General features: G+C 63.0%; 2 non-coding genes and 2 pseudogenes across 2 annotated transcripts; all 4 read right to left on the bottom strand.

Annotated features, from left to right (window-relative positions):
* Positions 1-682: 682 nt before the first annotated feature.
* On the bottom strand, positions 683-801 carry LOC142868400 (uncharacterized; annotated as a pseudogene).
* Positions 802-4545: 3744 nt separating this feature from the next.
* LOC142868377 (5S ribosomal RNA) lies at positions 4546-4664 on the bottom strand. Its single transcript, XR_012917395.1, has one exon. It is a non-coding gene; the product is annotated as a 5S ribosomal RNA (ribosomal RNA).
* Positions 4665-8431: 3767 nt separating this feature from the next.
* On the bottom strand, positions 8432-8550 carry LOC142868366 (5S ribosomal RNA). The gene has a single exon (XR_012917384.1). It is a non-coding gene; the product is annotated as a 5S ribosomal RNA (ribosomal RNA).
* Positions 8551-12326: 3776 nt separating this feature from the next.
* Positions 12327-12445, bottom strand: LOC142868387 (uncharacterized; annotated as a pseudogene).
* Positions 12446-14391: the final 1946 nt, after the last annotated feature.

Genomic DNA, 14391 nt, shown 5'->3' with positions numbered 1-14391 from the left:
CGGAGATTGAGGTTGCTGTGAGCTAGGCTGACGCCATGGCACTCACTCTAGCCTGGGCAGCAAAACGAGACTCTGTCTCAAAAAAAAAAAAAAAAAAGAACGCAGGGGGGAGGGGGGCACGGGCGTCACATGTCACCTGAATACTTGTACTCCCATCATCTGCTTGAAGAGAGAGAGAAAAGAAAATGCAATCATAGAGGTAAGAGACACTTTTTAAAAATAATGAATCCGAAGAGAAAAGTAAAAGGAGGCCTGTGGAGCAGGTCTGGGTGTGACTCCGGATCCCCCAACATCAGGTGCCACCACCAAAGATTCCTGCGTGTAGCCCATAGAACCCCAAAAGCAACGGGACGAGTTCTGGTCACATACTCCCTCAAAATGACATCCTGGCCTTCTTCTGGAACTCCCTCCCCTCTCAGACTCTCAAGGTTTCCTCCAGCGTGTCGGTTCCCACAGAGCAGACCTTTGGTCTGAGACCTGACAGTCCAGATGCCACGCATGCTGCCGCGTGGCGGCGGTGTCGCGGCTTGGGACAAGAGGAGGCCCCACGGTGCGGGCTGGGGCGCCAGGCACCGCGCGGGCGCTGAGGGTGGGGGTGACCCCCACCCCGGGCCGCCGCCGCGCTCCCAGAAAGGGGACAGAACAAGAGGCAAAAAAAAAAAAAAAAAAAAAAAAAAGCAGCAGCCTGTGGCACCCGGTATTCCCAGGCGGTCTCCCATCCAAGTACTAACCGGGCCCGACCCTGCTTAGCTTCCCAGAGCAGACGAGATCGGGGGCGTTCAGGGTGGTGTGGCCCTAGACGGCGGCGGAGGGCGCCCCTGCCCCGCTCAAGAAGCCGAGCCTCTCTGGGCTTCCCCGCCGCCGCCTCCCGCGCCGGGCCGGGCCGGTTGAGTTCGCCGGCCGGGTCCCGCGGGCTCCCAGGGACGGGGGTGATGGGCGGGGCGGGGCGGGGGGCTGTCTCTCTCTACACACACACACACACTCACACTCACTCACACTCACACAAGATGCGCCTCCACGGCTGGACTCGCCAAGGTGGAGCCCTCCCAGCCCCCCTCGTCTCCTCGCCCGGCCTCCTTCACCTACCCGCTGCCCACCCCCAGCGCGTCGCTGCCGCTGACTGCGCACGCGCGGGACGCTCGCCCTTTGACCCCAGCCAGGGGCCGCCCTCCCCCACAACCCCTTTCAGCTGCGCCCCCCCCCTCGCCCTGTGGGTGGGCTGCCGCCTATTCCCCCGGGCCAGGGCTGGGGCACAGCCAGTGTATGGGGCGTCTCTCTCTGGGGATGTGTCCCATGGGTGGGGTGGGGTGGCGTGGTTTGGGGGGCGCTGAAGAAATCAGTCCCCTCCATCTCCTACCTCTGGAAAACGCCCAAGCCCGTGGAGAACTGCCGGCACCGCTTCGTGGGGGCCGGGACCCTCCTCCGTGTCCTCCTGTGGCCCAGTCCAAGGGGCCTGGGCCTGGCCGGGGCTGCATTGGACCCCGACCACCCTGGCGTGTGGACTCGCTAAAAATCGGCCATTAGATATTGGATTCCAGCTTCCTGGAGGTCATTTCACTAATGAGTGCACCGGAAAGAGTTTCCTAATCCATCTGTGAGGGTGGCCACTGAAAGAGAATTTGAAAGCTGACAGAATAGGCGAGGGAAGGCATAGGAGATTTCCACACCCAGCAAGGAAGACTTTCCCGAAATGGAAGAAAGAAACGAGCAAACAGAGACACCGGTAGCCCGCCCGGAAAAGAGTCTGCCCCTTAGAGAAAGCACCCTGACCGGGTTCACCCGTGGGTGGGTGGCGAGCTAGCGGCGTTCAGAAGAGCGAGGCCCGCAGTCTGTGCGGAAGACACCTGCGCTCGGGTGTGTGTGGCGGCGCGATTCACAAGCAGCTCTAGACGTTAAACCAAGGAGAAGCCAGGGAGTTCCCAACGCCCCAGGTGTCCTCAGCCCACGACTGGCTGCTGTGGGAATGCGAAGCCCGGCTCCTTGTCTCAGAGCGGGGTTCCCAGGAGGATCAGGCTGAAGCTGGGACTCGGCCTCAAAGTGTCCCCTCGCATGGCCACCCCCTTCCCCTTCCTGCTCCTCTACTCCTGGTGCCCCTCCATCCAGGGGCCAGACCTTAAAGAGTCACCGCAAGAGAATCCTGGTCCCAAAGGAGCCTTCTGGGGGACCGGTGCTGAGAGAGGTTGTGGGCATGGCCCGCTGGGGCTCTGCCCGACCCAGGGCTGAGAGATGCCACCTCCCAGCTCTGGGTCCCTGCAGGAAGTGTTGGCAAGCACAGGGCCGGTCCTCCAAAGGCCCAGGTGCAGGGAGCCCAGGCCAAGCAGCCTGTGGAAGAAGCCACTTGCCGTGCCACCCCGGGAACAGGACTGCAGGCCCCGGCCCTTCCCACCTCCTCCTCCTCCTCCTCCTCCTCCCCCCCCGCCCCCCCCACAGGGCACAGGGCTCAGAGACACCTCAGACTCTTGCTACCCAAAGTGCAAAGGGCATCAGTTGCTCCTCCAACCCCCCCCGCCCAGCAGACCACGTTGTCCAGCCAGCCCCCGGGCCTCCCTGGGGTGCCCAGCACAAAAGTGCAGACACCCACCGGACCCTCAGTCTCAGTTTTCGGAGGTTTTTGCCACTCTAAGGACCCGCAGGCCAGCTGGGCCTTCGGGCAGGACAGAGAGCCCCGGAATCCGACGTGGAGAGCTGCGTGTACGTCCCCAGTCCCCACCTCCGCGGCTCTCCCCTTGCGGGGAGCCGCAGCCCAGCCGGCAGCCGCAGGGCCTCAGGGAAGACACCAGGCTGGGCCCCCGCGGCACAGCGGGGGCACGTCCCCCGCACTCACGCGACTTAGGGACGGCTGCTGGAGACTGCTGCGGCCACCCTGCTGCCGGGTTTCTGGAGGGCTTCCTGGAAGCAGCATCCACACCAAGCCCTTGGAAGGCCCAGGCGACGGAGGAGCCGGTCAGGCAGGGGCCGAGGACGGTGAGAGGCCGGGCGGGAAGGAGCGTGTCAGGCAGGGGCAGAGGACGGTGACCGGCCGGGCGGGGAGGAGCCGGTCAGGCGGGGGCCCAGGACAGTGACGGGCCTGGCCGGGGAGGAGTGCGTCAGGCAGGGGCAGAGGAGACGGGCTGGGTAAGGGTTAGGGTTACAGTTAGGGCACAATTCACAATCCCAAAGACGTGGAAGCGACCCGAGTGCCCATCCATCCAGGAGTGCATCAATAAAATGTGGCGCGTGGACACCACGGAGTGCCATTCGGCTGTGAGGAGCAGCGGTGAGAGGGCGCCTCTCGTGTTCTCCTGGCCAGAGCTGGAACCCGTTCCAGTAAGCCAAGTATCCCAAGAATGGACACACGAGCACCACGTGAGCGCGCTCACCAGCAAACTGGTACGAACGGATGGACGCCTAAGTGGACAGAGAGGAATCACCTTCATCGGGTGGGTGTCGGGCGGGCGGGTGGGGGGAGGGGAGGGGCATACACATCCATTAGGCATGGGGTGGGTGCGCACCGACTGGGGGATGGGCGCACTTGAAGCTCTGACCCGAGGGGGGAGGCTTGGAGAGGGCAAGGCACCCGACCTTAACATTGGTACCCCCACAATACGCTGGAACAACATGAGAGGTATATGAATAAGAACACAGGGGGGGCCGGGCGCGGTGGCTCACGCCTGTAATCCTAGCTCTCTGGGAGGCCGAGGCGGGCGGATTGCTCCAGGTCAGGAGTTCGAAACCAGCCTGAGCAAGAGCGAGACCCCGTCTCTACTAAAAATAGAAAGAAATTAATTGGCCAACTAATATATATAGAAAAACACAGCCGGGCGTGGTGGTGCATGCCTGTAGTCCCAACTACTCGGGAGGCTGAGGCAGCAGGATTGCTTGAGCCCGGAGATTGAGGTTGCTGTGAGCTAGGCTGACGCCATGGCACTCACTCTAGCCTGGGCAGCAAAACGAGACTCTGTCTCAAAAAAAAAAAAAAAAAAAGAACACAGGGGGGAGGGCGGCACGGGCAACACATGTCACCTGAATACTTGTACTCCCATCATCTGCTTGAAAAGAGAGAGAAAAGAAAATGCAATCCTAGAGGTAAGAGACACTTTTTAAAAATAATGAATCCGAAGAGAAAAGTAAAAGGAGGCCTGTGGAGCAGGTCTGGGTGTGACTCCGGATCCCCCAACATCAGGTGCCACCACCAAAGATTCCTGCGTGTAGCCCATAGAACCCCAAAAGCAACGGGACGAGTTCTGGTCACATACTCCCTCAAAATGACATCCTGGCCTTCTTCTGGAACTCCCTCCCCTCTCAGACTCTCAAGGTTTCCTCCAGCGTGTCGGTTCCCACAGAGCAGACCTTTGGTCTGAGACCTGACAGTCCAGATGCCACGCATGCTGCCGCGTGGCCGCGGTGTCGCGGCTTGGGACAAGAGGAGGCCCCACGGTGCGGGCTGGGGCGCCAGGCACCGCGCGGGCGCTGAGGGTGGGGGTGACCCCCACCCCGGGCCGCCGCCTCGCTCCCAGAAAGGGGACAGAACAAGAGGCAAGAAAAAAAAAAAAAAAAAAAAGCAGCAGCCTGTGGCACCCGGTATTCCCAGGCGGTCTCCCATCCAAGTACTAACCAGGCCCGACCCTGCTTAGCTTCCGAGACCAGACGAGATCGGGGGCGTTCAGGGTGGTGTGGCCCTAGACGGCGGCGGAGGGCGCCCCTGCCCCGCTCGAGAAGCCGAGCCTCTCTGGGCTTCCCCGCCGCCGCCTCCCGCCCCAGGCCCCGCGCCGGGCCGGGCCGGTTGAGTTCGCCGGCCGGGTCCGGCGGGCTCCCAGGGACGGGGGTGATGGGCGGGGCGGGGCGGGGTGGGGGGCTGTCTCTCTATACACACACACACACACTCACACTCACTCACACTCACACAAGATGCGCCTCCACGGCTGGACTCGCCAAGGTGGAGCCCTCCCAGCCCCCCTCGTCTCCTCGCCCGGCCTCCTTCACCTACCCGCTGCCCACCCCCAGCGCGTCGCTGCCGCTGACTGCGCACGCGCGGGACGCTCGCCCTTTGACCCCAGCCAGGGGCCGCCCTCCCCCACAACCCCTTTCAGCTGCGCCCCCCCCCTCGCCCTGTGGGTGGGCTGCCGCCTATTCCCCCGGGCCAGGGCTGGGGCACAGCCAGTGTATGGGGCGTCTCTCTCTGGGGATGTGTCCCATGGGTGGGGTGGGGTGGCGTGGTTTGGGGGGCGCTGAAGAAATCAGTCCCCTCCATCTCCTACCTCTGGAAAACGCCCAAGCCCGTGGAGAACTGCCGGCACCGCTTCGTGGGGGCCGGGACCCTCCTCCGTGTCCTCCTGTGGCCCAGTCCAAGGGGCCTGGGCCTGGCCGGGGCTGCATTGGACCCCGACCACCCTGGCGTGTGGACTCGCTAAAAATCGGCCGTTTGATATTGGATTCCAGCCTCCTGGAGGTCATTTCACTAATGAGTGCACCGGAAAGAGTTTCCTAATCCATCTGTGAGGGTGGCAACTGAAAGAGAATTTTAAAGCTGACAGAATAGGCGAGGGAAGGCATAGGAGATTTCCACACCCAGCAAGGAAGACTTTCCCGAAATGGAAGAAAGAAACGAGCAAACAGAGACACCGGTAGCCCGCCCGGAAAAGAGTCTGCCCCTGAGAGAAAGCACCCTGACCAGGTTCACCCGTGGGTGGGTGGCGAGCCAGCGGCATTCAGAAGAGCGAGGCCCGCAGTCTGTGCGGAAGACACCTGCGCTCGGGTGTGTGTGGCGGCGCGATTCACAAGCAGCTCTAGATGTTAAACCAAGGAGAAGCCAGGGAGTTCCCAACGCCCCAGGTGTCCTCAGCCCACGACTGGCTGCTGTGGGAATGCGAAGCCCGGCTCCTTGTCTCAGAGCGGGGTTCCCAGGAGGATCAGGCTGAAGCTGGGACTTGGCCTCAAAGTGTCCCCTCGCATGGCCACCCCCTTCCCCTTCCTGCTCCTCTACTCCTGGTGCCCCTCCATCCAGGGGCCAGACCTTAAAGAGTCACCGCAAGAGAATCCTGGTCCCAAAGGAGCCTTCTGGGGGACCGGTGCTGAGAGAGGTTGTGGGCATGGCCCGCTGGGGCTCTGCCCGACCCAGGGCTGAGAGATGCCACCTCCCAGCTCTGGGTCCCTGCAGGAAGTGTTGGCAAGCACAGGGCCGGTCCTCCAAAGGCCCAGGTGCAGGGAGCCCAGGCCAAGCAGCCTGTGGAAGAAGCCACTTGCCGTGCCACCCCGGGAACAGGACTGCAGGCCCCGGCCCTTCCCACCTCCTCCTCCTCCTCCTCCTCCTCCCCCCCGCCCCGCCCCCACAGGGCACAGGGCTCAGAGACACCTCAGACTCTTGCTACCCAAAGTGCAAAGGGCATCAGTTGCTCCTCCAACCCCCCCCCCCCCGCCCAGCAGACCGCGTTGTCCAGCCAGCCCCCGGGCCTCCCTGGGGTGCCCAGCACAAAAGTGCAGACACCCACCGGACCCTCAGTCTCAGTTTTCGGAGGTTTTTGCCACTCTAAGGACCCGCAGGCCAGCTGGGCCTTCGGGCAGGACAGAGAGCCCCGGAATCCGACGTGGAGAGCTGCGTGTACGTCCCCAGTCCCCACCTCCGCGGCTCTCCCCTTGCGGGGAGCCGCAGCCCAGCCGGCAGCCGCAGGGCCTCAGGGAAGACACCAGGCTGGGCCCCCGCGGCACAGCGGGGGCACGTCCCCCGCACTCACGCGACTTAGGGACGGCTGCTGGAGACTGCTGCGGCCACCCTGCTGCCGGGTTTCTGGAGGGCTTCCTGGAAGCAGCATCCACACCAAGCCCTTGGAAGGCCCAGGCGACGGAGGAGCCGGTCAGGCAGGGGCCGAGGACGGTGAGAGGCCGGGCGGGAAGGAGCGTGTCAGGCAGGGGCAGAGGACGGTGACCGGCCGGGCGGGGAGGAGCCGGTCAGGCGGGGGCCCAGGACAGTGACGGGCCTGGCCGGGGAGGAGTGCGTCAGGCAGGGGCAGAGGAGACGGGCTGGGTAAGGGTTAGGGTTACAGTTAGGGCACAATTCACAATCCCAAAGACGTGGAAGCGACCCGAGTGCCCATCCATCCAGGAGTGCATCAATAAAATGTGGCGCGTGGACACCACGGAGTGCCATTCGGCTGTGAGGAGCAGCGGTGAGAGGGCGCCTCTCGTGTTCTCCTGGCCAGAGCTGGAACCCGTTCCAGTAAGCCAAGTATCCCAAGAATGGACACACGAGCACCACGTGAGCGCGCTCACCAGCAAACTGGTACGAACGGATGGACGCCTAAGTGGACAGAGAGGAATCACCTTCATCGGGTGGGTGTCGGGCGGGCGGGTGGGGGGAGGGGAGGGGCATACACATCCATTAGGCATGGGGTGGGTGCGCACCGACTGGGGGATGGGCGCACTTGAAGCTCTGACCCGAGGGGGGAGGCTTGGAGAGGGCAAGGCACCCGACCTTAACATTGGTACCCCCACAATACGCTGGAACAACATGAGAGGTATATGAATAAGAACACAGGGGGGGCCGGGCGCGGTGGCTCACGCCTGTAATCCTAGCTCTCTGGGAGGCCGAGGCGGGCGGATTGCTCCAGGTCAGGAGTTCGAAACCAGCCTGAGCAAGAGCGAGACCCCGTCTCTACTAAAAATAGAAAGAAATTAATTGGCCAACTAATATATATAGAAAAACACAGCCGGGCGTGGTGGTGCATGCCTGTAGTCCCAACTACTCGGGAGGCTGAGGCAGCAGGATTGCTTGAGCCCGGAGATTGAGGTTGCTGTGAGCTAGGCTGACGCCATGGCACTCACTCTAGCCTGGGCAGCAAAACGAGACTCTGTCTCAAAAAAAAAAAAAAAAAAAGAACACAGGGGGGAGGGCGGCACGGGCAACACATGTCACCTGAATACTTGTACTCCCATCATCTGCTTGAAAAGAGAGAGAAAAGAAAATGCAATCCTAGAGGTAAGAGACACTTTTTAAAAATAATGAATCCGAAGAGAAAAGTAAAAGGAGGCCTGTGGAGCAGGTCTGGGTGTGACTCCGGATCCCCCAACATCAGGTGCCACCACCAAAGATTCCTGCGTGTAGCCCATAGAACCCCAAAAGCAACGGGACGAGTTCTGGTCACATACTCCCTCAAAATGACATCCTGGCCTTCTTCTGGAACTCCCTCCCCTCTCAGACTCTCAAGGTTTCCTCCAGCGTGTCGGTTCCCACAGAGCAGACCTTTGGTCTGAGACCTGACAGTCCAGATGCCACGCATGCTGCCGCGTGGCCGCGGTGTCGCGGCTTGGGACAAGAGGAGGCCCCACGGTGCGGGCTGGGGCGCCAGGCACCGCGCGGGCGCTGAGGGTGGGGGTGACCCCCACCCCGGGCCGCCGCCTCGCTCCCAGAAAGGGGACAGAACAAGAGGCAAGAAAAAAAAAAAAAAAAAAAAGCAGCAGCCTGTGGCACCCGGTATTCCCAGGCGGTCTCCCATCCAAGTACTAACCAGGCCCGACCCTGCTTAGCTTCCGAGACCAGACGAGATCGGGGGCGTTCAGGGTGGTGTGGCCCTAGACGGCGGCGGAGGGCGCCCCTGCCCCGCTCGAGAAGCCGAGCCTCTCTGGGCTTCCCCGCCGCCGCCTCCCGCCCCAGGCCCCGCGCCGGGCCGGGCCGGTTGAGTTCGCCGGCCGGGTCCGGCGGGCTCCCAGGGACGGGGGTGATGGGCGGGGCGGGGCGGGGTGGGGGGCTGTCTCTCTATACACACACACACACACTCACACTCACTCACACTCACACAAGATGCGCCTCCACGGCTGGACTCGCCAAGGTGGAGCCCTCCCAGCCCCCCTCGTCTCCTCGCCCGGCCTCCTTCACCTACCCGCTGCCCACCCCCAGCGCGTCGCTGCCGCTGACTGCGCACGCGCGGGACGCTCGCCCTTTGACCCCAGCCAGGGGCCGCCCTCCCCCACAACCCCTTTCAGCTGCGCCCCCCCCCTCGCCCTGTGGGTGGGCTGCCGCCTATTCCCCCGGGCCAGGGCTGGGGCACAGCCAGTGTATGGGGCGTCTCTCTCTGGGGATGTGTCCCATGGGTGGGGTGGGGTGGCGTGGTTTGGGGGGCGCTGAAGAAATCAGTCCCCTCCATCTCCTACCTCTGGAAAACGCCCAAGCCCGTGGAGAACTGCCGGCACCGCTTCGTGGGGGCCGGGACCCTCCTCCGTGTCCTCCTGTGGCCCAGTCCAAGGGGCCTGGGCCTGGCCGGGGCTGCATTGGACCCCGACCACCCTGGCGTGTGGACTCGCTAAAAATCGGCCGTTTGATATTGGATTCCAGCCTCCTGGAGGTCATTTCACTAATGAGTGCACCGGAAAGAGTTTCCTAATCCATCTGTGAGGGTGGCAACTGAAAGAGAATTTTAAAGCTGACAGAATAGGCGAGGGAAGGCATAGGAGATTTCCACACCCAGCAAGGAAGACTTTCCCGAAATGGAAGAAAGAAACGAGCAAACAGAGACACCGGTAGCCCGCCCGGAAAAGAGTCTGCCCCTGAGAGAAAGCACCCTGACCAGGTTCACCCGTGGGTGGGTGGCGAGCCAGCGGCATTCAGAAGAGCGAGGCCCGCAGTCTGTGCGGAAGACACCTGCGCTCGGGTGTGTGTGGCGGCGCGATTCACAAGCAGCTCTAGATGTTAAACCAAGGAGAAGCCAGGGAGTTCCCAACGCCCCAGGTGTCCTCAGCCCACGACTGGCTGCTGTGGGAATGCGAAGCCCGGCTCCTTGTCTCAGAGCGGGGTTCCCAGGAGGATCAGGCTGAAGCTGGGACTTGGCCTCAAAGTGTCCCCTCGCATGGCCACCCCCTTCCCCTTCCTGCTCCTCTACTCCTGGTGCCCCTCCATCCAGGGGCCAGACCTTAAAGAGTCACCGCAAGAGAATCCTGGTCCCAAAGGAGCCTTCTGGGGGACCGGTGCTGAGAGAGGTTGTGGGCATGGCCCGCTGGGGCTCTGCCCGACCCAGGGCTGAGAGATGCCACCTCCCAGCTCTGGGTCCCTGCAGGAAGTGTTGGCAAGCACAGGGCCGGTCCTCCAAAGGCCCAGGTGCAGGGAGCCCAGGCCAAGCAGCCTGTGGAAGAAGCCACTTGCCGTGCCACCCCGGGAACAGGACTGCAGGCCCCGGCCCTTCCCACCTCCTCCTCCTCCTCCTCCTCCTCCCCCCCGCCCCGCCCCCACAGGGCACAGGGCTCAGAGACACCTCAGACTCTTGCTACCCAAAGTGCAAAGGGCATCAGTTGCTCCTCCAACACCCCCCCCCCCCCCCCCCCGCCCAGCAGACCGCGTTGTCCAGCCAGCCCCCGGGCCTCCCTGGGGTGCCCAGCACAAAAGTGCAGACACCCACCGGACCCTCAGTCTCAGTTTTCAGAGGTTTTTGCCACTCTAAGGACCCGCAGGCCAGCTGGGCCTTCGGGCAGGACAGAGAGCCCCGGAATCCGACGTGGAGAGCTGCGTGTACGTCCCCAGTCCCCACCTCCGCGGCTCTCCCCTTGCGGGGAGCCGCAGCCCAGCCGGCAGCCGCAGGGCCTCAGGGAAGACACCAGGCTGGGCCCCCGCGGCACAGCGGGGGCACGTCCCCCGCACTCACGCGACTTAGGGACGGCTGCTGGAGACTGCTGCGGCCACCCTGCTGCCGGGTTTCTGGAGGGCTTCCTGGAAGCAGCATCCACACCAAGCCCTTGGAAGGCCCAGGCGACGGAGGAGCCGGTCAGGCAGGGGCCGAGGACGGTGAGAGGCCGGGCGGGAAGGAGCGTGTCAGGCAGGGGCAGAGGACGGTGACCGGCCGGGCGGGGAGGAGCCGGTCAGGCGGGGGCCCAGGACAGTGACGGGCCTGGCCGGGGAGGAGTGCGTCAGGCAGGGGCAGAGGAGACGGGCTGGGTAAGGGTTAGGGTTACAGTTAGGGCACAATTCACAATCCCAAAGACGTGGAAGCGACCCGAGTGCCCATCCATCCAGGAGTGCATCAATAAAATGTGGCGCGTGGACACCACGGAGTGCCATTCGGCTGTGAGGAGCAGCGGTGAGAGGGCGCCTCTCGTGTTCTCCTGGCCAGAGCTGGAACCCGTTCCAGTAAGCCAAGTATCCCAAGAATGGACACACGAGCACCACGTGAGCGCGCTCACCAGCAAACTGGTACGAACGGATGGACGCCTAAGTGGACAGAGAGGAATCACCTTCATCGGGTGGGTGTCGGGCGGGCGGGTGGGGGGAGGGGAGGGGCATACACATCCATTAGGCATGGGGTGGGTGCGCACCGACTGGGGGATGGGCGCACTTGAAGCTCTGACCCGAGGGGGGAGGCTTGGAGAGGGCAAGGCACCCGACCTTAACATTGGTACCCCCACAATACGCTGGAACAACATGAGAGGTATATGAATAAGAACACAGGGGGGGCCGGGCGCGGTGGCTCACGCCTGTAATCCTAGCTCTCTGGGAGGCCGAGGCGGGCGGATTGCTCCAGGTCAGGAGTTCGAAACCAGCCTGAGCAAGAGCGAGACCCCGTCTCTACTAAAAATAGAAAGAAATTAATTGGCCAACTAATATATATAGAAAAACACAGCCGGGCGTGGTGGTGCATGCCTGTAGTCCCAACTACTCGGGAGGCTGAGGCAGCAGGATTGCTTGAGCCCGGAGATTGAGGTTGCTGTGAGCTAGGCTGACGCCATGGCACTCACTCTAGCCTGGGCAGCAAAACGAGACTCTGTCTCAAAAAAAAAAAAAAAAAAAAGAACACAGGGGGGAGGGCGGCACGGGCAACACATGTCACCTGAATACTTGTACTCCCATCATCTGCTTGAAAAGAGAGAGAAAAGAAAATGCAATCCTAGAGGTAAGAGACACTTTTTAAAAATAATGAATCCGAAGAGAAAAGTAAAAGGAGGCCTGTGGAGCAGGTCTGGGTGTGACTCCGGATCCCCCAACATCAGGTGCCACCACCAAAGATTCCTGCGTGTAGCCCATAGAACCCCAAAAGCAACGGGACGAGTTCTGGTCACATACTCCCTCAAAATGACATCCTGGCCTTCTTCTGGAACTCCCTCCCCTCTCAGACTCTCAAGGTTTCCTCCAGCGTGTCGGTTCCCACAGAGCAGACCTTTGGTCTGAGACCTGACAGTCCAGATGCCACGCATGCTGCCGCGTGGCCGCGGTGTCGCGGCTTGGGACAAGAGGAGGCCCCACGGTGCGGGCTGGGGCGCCAGGCACCGCGCGGGCGCTGAGGGTGGGGGTGACCCCCACCCCGGGCCGCCGCCTCGCTCCCAGAAAGGGGACAGAACAAGAGGCAAGAAAAAAAAAAAAAAAAAAAAGCAGCAGCCTGTGGCACCCGGTATTCCCAGGCGGTCTCCCATCCAAGTACTAACCAGGCCGGACCCTGCTTAGCTTCCGAGACCAGACGAGATCGGGGGCGTTCAGGGTGGTGTGGCCCTAGACGGCGGCGGAGGGCGCCCCTGCCCCGCTCGAGAAGCCGAGCCTCTCTGGGCTTCCCCGCCGCCGCCTCCCGCCCCAGGCCCCGCGCCGGGCCGGGCCGGTTGAGTTCGCCGGCCGGGTCCGGCGGGCTCCCAGGGACGGGGGTGATGGGCGGGGCGGGGCGGGGTGGGGGGCTGTCTCTCTATACACACACACACACACTCACACTCACTCACACTCACACAAGATGCGCCTCCACGGCTGGACTCGCCAAGGTGGAGCCCTCCCAGCCCCCCTCGTCTCCTCGCCCGGCCTCCTTCACCTACCCGCTGCCCACCCCCAGCGCGTCGCTGCCGCTGACTGCGCACGCGCGGGACGCTCGCCCTTTGACCCCAGCCAGGGGCCGCCCTCCCCCACAACCCCTTTCAGCTGCGCCCCCCCCCTCGCCCTGTGGGTGGGCTGCCGCCTATTCCCCCGGGCCAGGGCTGGGGCACAGCCAGTGTATGGGGCGTCTCTCTCTGGGGATGTGTCCCATGGGTGGGGTGGGGTGGCGTGGTTTGGGGGGCGCTGAAGAAATCAGTCCCCTCCATCTCCTACCTCTGGAAAACGCCCAAGCCCGTGGAGAACTGCCGGCACCGCTTCGTGGGGGCCGGGACCCTCCTCCGTGTCCTCCTGTGGCCCAGTCCAAGGGGCCTGGGCCTGGCCGGGGCTGCATTGGACCCCGACCACCCTGGCGTGTGGACTCGCTAAAAATCGGCCGTTTGATATTGGATTCCAGCCTCCTGGAGGTCATTTCACTAATGAGTGCACCGGAAAGAGTTTCCTAATCCATCTGTGAGGGTGGCAACTGAAAGAGAATTTTAAAGCTGACAGAATAGGCGAGGGAAGGCATAGGAGATTTCCACACCCAGCAAGGAAGACTTTCCCGAAATGGAAGAAAGAAACGAGCAAACAGAGACACCGGTAGCCCGCCCGGAAAAGAGTCTGCCCCTGAGAGAAAGCACCCTGACCAGGTTCACCCGTGGGTGGGTGGCGAGCCAGCGGCATTCAGAAGAGCGAGGCCCGCAGTCTGTGCGGAAGACACCTGCGCTCGGGTGTGTGTGGCGGCGCGATTCACAAGCAGCTCTAGATGTTAAACCAAGGAGAAGCCAGGGAGTTCCCAACGCCCCAGGTGTCCTCAGCCCACGACTGGCTGCTGTGGGAATGCGAAGCCCGGCTCCTTGTCTCAGAGCGGGGTTCCCAGGAGGATCAGGCTGAAGCTGGGACTTGGCCTCAAAGTGTCCCCTCGCATGGCCACCCCCTTCCCCTTCCTGCTCCTCTACTCCTGGTGCCCCTCCATCCAGGGGCCAGACCTTAAAGAGTCACCGCAAGAGAATCCTGGTCCCAAAGGAGCCTTCTGGGGGACCGGTGCTGAGAGAGGTTGTGGGCATGGCCCGCTGGGGCTCTGCCCGACCCAGGGCTGAGAGATGCCACCTCCCAGCTCTGGGTCCCTGCAGGAAGTGTTGGCAAGCACAGGGCCGGTCCTCCAAAGGCCCAGGTGCAGGGAGCCCAGGCCAAGCAGCCTGTGGAAGAAGCCACTTGCCGTGCCACCCCGGGAACAGGACTGCAGGCCCCGGCCCTTCCCACCTCCTCCTCCTCCTCCTCCTCCTCCCCCCCGCCCCGCCCCCACAGGGCACAGGGCTCAGAGACACCTCAGACTCTTGCTACCCAAAGTGCAAAGGGCATCAGTTGCTCCTCCAACCCCCCCCCCCCCCGCCCAGCAGACCGCGTTGTCCAGCCAGCCCCCGGGCCTCCCTGGGGTGCCCAGCACAAAAGTGCAGACACCCACCGGACCCTCAGTCTCAGTTTTCGGAGGTTTTTGCCACTCTAAGGACCCGCAGGCCAGCTGGGCCTTCGGGCAGGACAGAGAGCCCCGGAATCCGACGTGGAGAGCTGCGTGTACGTCCCCAGTCCCCACCTCCGCGGCTCTC

This window comes from Microcebus murinus, unplaced genomic scaffold, assembly GCF_040939455.1.
Source record: "Microcebus murinus isolate Inina unplaced genomic scaffold, M.murinus_Inina_mat1.0 scaf030_hap2_Mmur4.0, whole genome shotgun sequence".
Lineage (NCBI taxonomy): Eukaryota > Metazoa > Chordata > Mammalia > Primates > Cheirogaleidae > Microcebus > Microcebus murinus.
Note: the sequence above shows the minus strand (reverse complement) of the source record. Positions and strands in the feature narration are given on the sequence as shown.